Source organism: Echinops telfairi, unplaced genomic scaffold (assembly GCF_000313985.2).
Source record: "Echinops telfairi isolate 266 unplaced genomic scaffold, ASM31398v2 ScPeMD7_7475;HRSCAF=8513, whole genome shotgun sequence".
NCBI lineage: Eukaryota > Metazoa > Chordata > Mammalia > Afrosoricida > Tenrecidae > Echinops > Echinops telfairi.
Window position 1 is genome coordinate 19,696,357 of NW_022111379.1, and position 7,421 is coordinate 19,703,777.

Consider the following 7,421-nt stretch of genomic DNA (forward strand, 5'->3'; position numbering starts at 1 on the left):
TGTTTTACCTTTTGACCCATTTTTAATTTGTCCTAGATTTTACTATTTTCTGCTTTCTTTAGAATTGAGATTTTCTGTTTGTGGTGTTATTGTTGTTGATTTTTTTTCTTTTTTAGTATAATTCTCTGTATGAAATCCAGGACAGGTAAATTGATAGAGACAGTAACTAAGTTAGTAGTTTTTTAGGGGTATGCAAGTGAGATTGTGAGAAAGGGAGAAGCTAATAATAATGAGTACAAAAATGAAGAAAATGTTGTATAACTGATTGTGGTAATAAGTGCACAACTCTTTTTAATATATTCAAGCCACTGAATTATATGCTATGTGAACTTTATGTCGACATATGCTGCAATAACAGAGATACCACAGTGGGTGGATTTAGACAATAGAACGTTTTTCTCCCACAGCTATAAAGGCTAGTAGTCTAAATTAGGGTTACAGACTTGTCCGGTCTGTCTGTGGCCTTCCCTCTAGTGCTGCTACTTTGCCTGTAGACTGTCCTCACAGAGCATATGTCGCCTCCCCCTTTCCCTCCCCCCCTCCCCCCCACCATATGATTATGGCTTTGTGCCTAGTCTGGTCTTGTAGAACTCAGAAGTAATTAGGTTTAGAATCCACTCCACCCTAGCTTTATCTCAACTAATTAATTACTTAACATTAGATTAAATTATGTTCTGCTCCCCCATGGCCATCTAACTACCTCATGGCATCAAGTAGACTAGTGTTTGGCTATGTAACTAGGAATCATAGGCCAGCAAAATTGACATAAAATTAGCTATCACAGCCAGCCACTCACTACTGCACCTGACCATTCTCTGCTGGCTGGTGCAACCCAGTGGTGAGCTGAGAGTAAACCCCAGCTTAGGAAACAGGGTTGTGGATGATTCTGTGCTGAAAGTGTGGGGACAGTCAAGAAAAAAAAATTATCTCTCACAGTAGTCTAATTAGATAATACTGTATTTACAGAGCTTTTACTGTGTGCTAGGTACTACATATGTGCTCTACAACTACCTTCTCTCTTAACTCTTATCATTACCTATGGAGTGGGCCCTAGTTTTATTCTTGCTTCCACGGTATAGCGGACTATGTAAACCTGCATAAATGATGAAGGACCGGGTTAGGTCTTTTTTTAAGAACCTAACACTGAGTGAATTCACAAAGATTGCAAGAGTGATTTAAAAAACACTTTTCTATTGCTTTTCCTTTCTCTTAATTTAAAAATTCTTCTGTGCAAGCAAACGTATGCCATGGCAGTAGCTGAACACAAGCTAAAGGAAGAGACACTTTCATCAACATGTAAAGGAATTCAGTCTTTGTCAAACCAGCTTGAAAACATCACCAAGCCAACAGACAACTATGAGAACTATCAACAATAAAAGACAAGGGGAAAGAATGTGCAAAAGAGGGGGAGGGTTCAAAATGCCCTGAGGAAGGGGGAGAAGCTAGTTTTCAGAATTACCACATTATATCATTCAAATGTACCATTTTCAACAAAAGATCACAAAGCCTACAGAGAAACAAAGATGGTCCATTCATTGAAATGATATCTCTATAAAATCTACTTATATGTATATATCATCTTCATATATATATATATAATCTATCTATCTATACAGAAAACATCCTTGAGAAATCCAGACATTAGACTTCCTACATGAAGACTTTAAAACAATTCTCTTAAATAGTCTCAAAGAAGGAAAGGAAAACAAAGAAAAAAATATATGAAAAATTATATAGAAACATAATGAAAATTTCAATTAAAAAATTTTTTAAAGAACCCAAAAAGATACTAACATGGAAGAGTACAATAACAGACATGAAAAATTCACCAGGGGAATTCAACAGTCTACTTCCTGGTAGAAACAAGAATTAGTAAACTTGAAGATAGACCATTGAGATTATTGAGACTAATGAACAAAAAGAAAAAAATAATGAGGAAAGTTGTGTTAGGCCAGGGTGTCTAGAGAAACAAATCCAATAACATCATCTATGAGGAAGTACCCGCCCCCCCAGAAAAAGGAAAAATTCTCCGCTGGACAGAGCTCAGAGTATGCATTTTTCTCGCTAGGTGAGTGTCAAGCAACTCACTCCTGAGTTAGTGCGCCCAGTGGTGTTGCCTTGGAAGGTTCTTTCTAGTCATATTTTTGTGAAAGCAGTTTCACTCAAACTGTGTGTTTTGTGATGGCCTCTTTAAGAGAACAGTGTGCGGCTATGAAATTATGCTTCCTGCTCAGAAAAAATGCTGCAGAAACTGTTGTGATGTTGAACACACCTTACAAGGACAGCACTATGGGAAAAACTCAGTTTACGAGCGGTTGTCTCATCTCAAAATAGGTGAAATGTCGATTGAGGACAAACCTCATTCTAGATGTGTTAACTTTCCAAAGGAGTGAAAAAATCAACTTACAGTACATTTAGAGTTTGTTCCACCAGGTCAGACTGTTAATCAATCTTTCTGTTAAACAAGAGGTTCTGAAAAGATAGCTTAACAGTGTGCAACAAAAAAGGACTGGTTTGTAGTAGATGGGGGACTGGTTTTGCACCTCTGCACACAGCCATCTCAGTGTGCCAATTTTTAGCAAAAAACAGCATGCCTCTCTTGCCCCACACACCTTACTCACCTGACCTCGCTCCATGTGAATTATTTTTGTTTCCATGAGTGCAGAGGGACATGCCTATTTGATGATGTGGATGAGGTGAAGTGAAAAACTGAGGGAGGTGCTGTCAGCCATCCAAACAGATGAGTTTGAAAAGTGTTTCCAAAAATGGAATCGCAGATTTGACAAATGTATTAAGTATAATGGCGAGAACTTTAAAAATTATAAGGTTGTTTAGTAAAAAAATAAATAAATAAGATACAAAGCTTTGGGGAAAAAATGTTTTGGGCGGGGTACCTCCTTGTTTTTATAAGAAAGAGCTTTCTATCTAGAAGTAATTATATATGATGAAGGCATCCCAGTCCAGTCGAATTCAAGGCTATTAGTTAGGCACGAGTACGTAAGTCCCACTGGAGACTCACACAGCCACATGCAATGATGCAGAATGCAGGAAGATCACAGGTGGTGGGTGCAGAGTCCTGTGAATCCAAGGTTGGTGGAAACATGGCCGGGCACTAGAAGCTCTCAGGGTCAGTTGCCAGCGGGAAGGTGCAGGGGCAGAGAAAGAGGGAGGTTGCCAGGGTCCTCCTTATGAGAAGGCCACCCCCCAAAGAGGCATCATCAGACTGTGGTCTGATTGACAGGTTAGATTCCACCCCTACGCTTCCATAAAAATTCAAGTTGACATAAATCAGTTAACTAGCACAAAAGTGAACCGAGCTGAAGAAATGTATGCAACAAATGGACAAATTAGGGAGTCCTGAAAGGAGATAAAAAGAGAAAGGTAGACACTTTTTTAAATGAAAGAATGACTGAAAACTCCTCAAATTTTACCAAACACAAGATTCTACACATCAAGAGTTCAATGAACTCAAATAGAAGACATGAAGGGCTCTACACCAAGATATATTGTCATCAAACTGGTGAAACCAAAGATGAGGGAGAATCTTGAAGGGAGCAAGGAAAAAGAAACTCATCACACACAAGGGCTCTTTAATGAGGACGCATGGGTCTCTCCTCAGAAAGCATAGCAGCAAACGGCAGTGAAATGACACCTACAAAGTGCTGACAGGAAAAACAAACAAAAAATTGTCAACCAAGAACGCCATCCCCAGCAAAACTGGACTGAAAAGGAAGGTAAAATTGAGACATCCCCACATAAACAACAACTAAGGGAGTTTGTTACCAATAGACATCCCTTACAAGAAATGCTCAGGTTGAAATTAAAGGACACTAGATGGAACTCAAAGTTATATGAAGAAGTGAAGGTCACTGGTCAAGGTGATTCCATGGGTAAATGGATAGCCTGGTTTTCCAGTGTTTTTAGTTTACAACTCTATTTATTATGTCCTACATGATACAAATGATAGATATGTAAACATAATTATTAATCTATGTCACTAGGCACACAATTATAAAGATGTAATTTATGTCAACAGCAACATTAAGGAGGGGGAAATGGAGTCCTCTAAAAGCAGAACATGTGTGTGCTATTAACGTTAAATTGTTTCCATTCAAATAAGCTTGTTCTTAATTTAGGGTGTTGTTCCAGTTATTTGATGCTATTTCAACAGAATGCCACAAGTGGGTGACTTTAACAAAAATAACATTATTTTCTTTCAGTTTGGAGGCTAGAAGGTCAAAATCAGGTGCTGTTCTGGGTAATCTACACGTATTATCTGTCCTCCCCCCTTTTCTGTTTGTTTGTCCCTTGTGTGCCTGATCTACTTTTTTGCAGTATCTTTAAAAAGGGGGTAAAGGGTGAGGAGATTGCTCAACCATATACAAATACTGCCTCATTACCGTAACAAAGAACCCCCATTCCCAAATGGGGTTATAATCACAGGTTGTGTTAGGCTGGGTTCTCTAGAAAAGCAAAACTAGTGACACTTGTATGCATATGTATATAGAAAGAGATTTATATCAAGAAATGGCTCACAGAGTCATAGAAGTGGGTAAATCCAGTCCAATTGAAATCCTTGAGTCAAATGTAGACTGGAGGCTTCTATTAACTGAAGTAGCTGCAAGGGTTGACGAACAGGAAGCAGGAGATGAAGCAGGAAGAGCATAGGCTGGTGGATGCAGAGTTGAATGAATCTGAGGTCAATAGTCTACTGATGGCTCCTGGAATCAGCAGGAGATATAACAGAAGGTCAATGAAACACATGCAAGATACAGACCCAGCAGAAGTGAGTGAGCTAGCTCCCACACAGTGTCCATCTATACTAAGAAGAAGCCACACCCTGAATGAAACTTCCCTCAATTGTGTCAAAGCTGTGACTACATTAAGGAGGTGGTATTCCACCCTATTCTTTCCACAACTTCCTACTTGCTTCACAGAAGATCCCATCATGGATTTCTCCTATGGAGCTGTTGGGTAGGCTAGCCCCATCAACAATTCTGTTAGCATCCTTGCCTTCAACAGTGTCCTAGTGACCGATTCTTCTGTATACTGAGCAAGTAATCGGAGAAGCTGGCCCATATGAAGAAAATGTGGCATTGGGATTGGAGGGAGTTTTATTGACAATCTGCGATATGAAAGTGAGGAGGACTTGAAGTACTTGCTGATGAAGATGAAGGATTATAGCCTACAGTATGAATTACAATTCAATGTAAAGAAGACCAAAACCCTCACCATTGGACCAATAGGTAACATCAAGAAAAATGGAAAAGAGGTTGAAGTTACCAAGAATTTTGTCTTGCTTTGATTGATAATCTATGTTCACAGAAGCACTAGTCAAGAGGTCAAAAGATGTATCGTATTAGGTAAATCTGCTGCACAAGACCTCTTTAGAATGTTGAAGAGTAAGGATGTTGCTTTGAAGACTAAGGTGAGCCTGACCCAAATCATGGTATTCTTCTTTGCCTCATATGCAGGTGAAAGTTGGACATTGAATAAGGAAGACTGCAGAAGAATCAGTGTATTTGAATTGTGCTGGAGAAGACTATTGAAAATCCCATGGACTGCTCAAAGGACAAACCAAACTATGTTGGAAGAAGAAAGGCCAGAGGGCTCCTTAGAGGTACGGATGCCAAGACTTCATTTTACATGTTCTGGGCCTGTGGTCAGGAGAGACCCGTCCCTGGAGAAGGCCATCATGTTTGATAAAGTGGAAGGGTGGCGGAAAAGAGGAAGACCCTTAATGAGATGGAGTGACACCATGCTGTATCAAAGGGTTCAGCATTGGGACAATTGTGAGGGTGGCATGGGACCGTGCAGTGTGCTGTTCTGTCGTGCATAGGGACACTGTGGGTGGGAGCTGATCTCCACGGCACCTAACAATAACAGGGGACAGGTGTTAGCTTCCCAGGTGTCAAAAGGTAGTTGCAGAGACAGCTTCCTGATTCCCGGGTCACAGTTTCAGTGAATTTGGAATTCTTCTGAAGTCAAAAGTTCCAGAGGGGGGCTTCTAATGCCTCAGCATCCTAAGGGTGGGGCTCCCCTGGCAGGACAGGTTAGTGGTCATGGCCTAGACGTTGTTAGGAAGGACTCAGCCTATTCCATTCATCTAGCCTCCCCACAATTCTGCATGCATCTGATTCCTGGTATCAAATCTGTAGCTACTCAAAATAGGTAGAGTGGTTCTGTTTTTGTGACAGAACTGTAAGTGCTATGATCAAGAACACGCCGTAATAGAGGACCTACAAACCGCTTATCTCAGGATCATTAAAGTAATTTTCCTTGTTTGTGTCTGCCCTATGTAGTCAGTGCTACCAAAAATGTGTGCCAAAGGGTTTTGCACATTGGAAATTATCTGTGAGGTTCTCTTCTGTGGGTAACTACCTGCGCTGTGCAAAAAACGCACATCTAATCACTGTCAGCGGCTTTAAATCCCATCCAAAGGCACACCAGAACACAGAATTCGTAGGCATAAGAGATGATTTGGGGCATTTCTGTTTTGCTTTCACAAAACAGAGATTGGTAAAAATGAACGATGATTAGCAGGAGGATAATGACTAAGAAAGACGATTTCTCTCTAAGAAAAAACGTGGTGACATCACGTTAGAGTCTGTCGGAGTGAACTGCACGATTCCAGGGCCCGCTCCTCTACACTGGGCACCCTGGCACACAGTCACCAGGGGGGAAAGCCCAGAAAACACCTCCCGGCTCGTGGTTTTCGCAGCTTCATTCGCTACGGGGTCGCTTTGAGTCAAAAAGGACTCGTTGGCAGTGAGTTTGGTTTGGTGACCAGGTAGAAGATGACAGTGCTGAATCTTGCTTCCTTTGACACTGTTTGCAAAGTGAGCTTGTCCACGAGCGAATGAGGATAAGAGAGAGTGATACGCAGGAAATTATAACCTGGGGCACGACCGAGCAAATGCTTGATACGGTGTTTGACCTTGAGGCAGCTTCTTATATCACATTTGATCCAGCGACATTTTTGTTGGTGTTTTGTGAGTCTATGCGGGGTGGGGGTCGGGTGATTTGAGGGAGGGGGAAAACACAAGGTGCACGTGACAGAGAAGCACATGCAGTTTTACAATTTTTTGGCCCAGTGTAAACAGTAAATGCCCCCCTGCGTTTGCAGAGATTTCCACAATATTAATGAAGCCGCCCTTGAGAGCAGATTTGCTTTGACTCTCTGGGCAGTTAAGGCCTGGCTGGAGCCTCTCCATACTTGACCATATGTGAATTTCCCACTTGGCAGATCCTCCTCTCCTGGAAGCTCGGCCAGCATAACCCCAGGTGACCTGTACCGCTTGTTAGGTTTAGGAAGCACGAACTGGTTCAACTATCAGACTATGTAAAACCTTACAGGGTGACTGTCGCTCAGATCTAGAGCTATACATGCCGTATCTATGCATAATATATGTTTAAAACTG

General features: G+C 41.2%; 1 non-coding gene across 1 annotated transcript; it reads left to right on the plus strand.

The window, feature by feature from the left end:
- Positions 1–791: 791 nt before the first annotated feature.
- Positions 792–911, plus strand: LOC115867959. Its single transcript, XR_004045352.1, has one exon. It is a non-coding gene; the product is annotated as a small nucleolar RNA SNORA65 (small nucleolar RNA).
- The last annotated feature ends 6,510 nt before the right edge of the window (positions 912–7,421 follow it).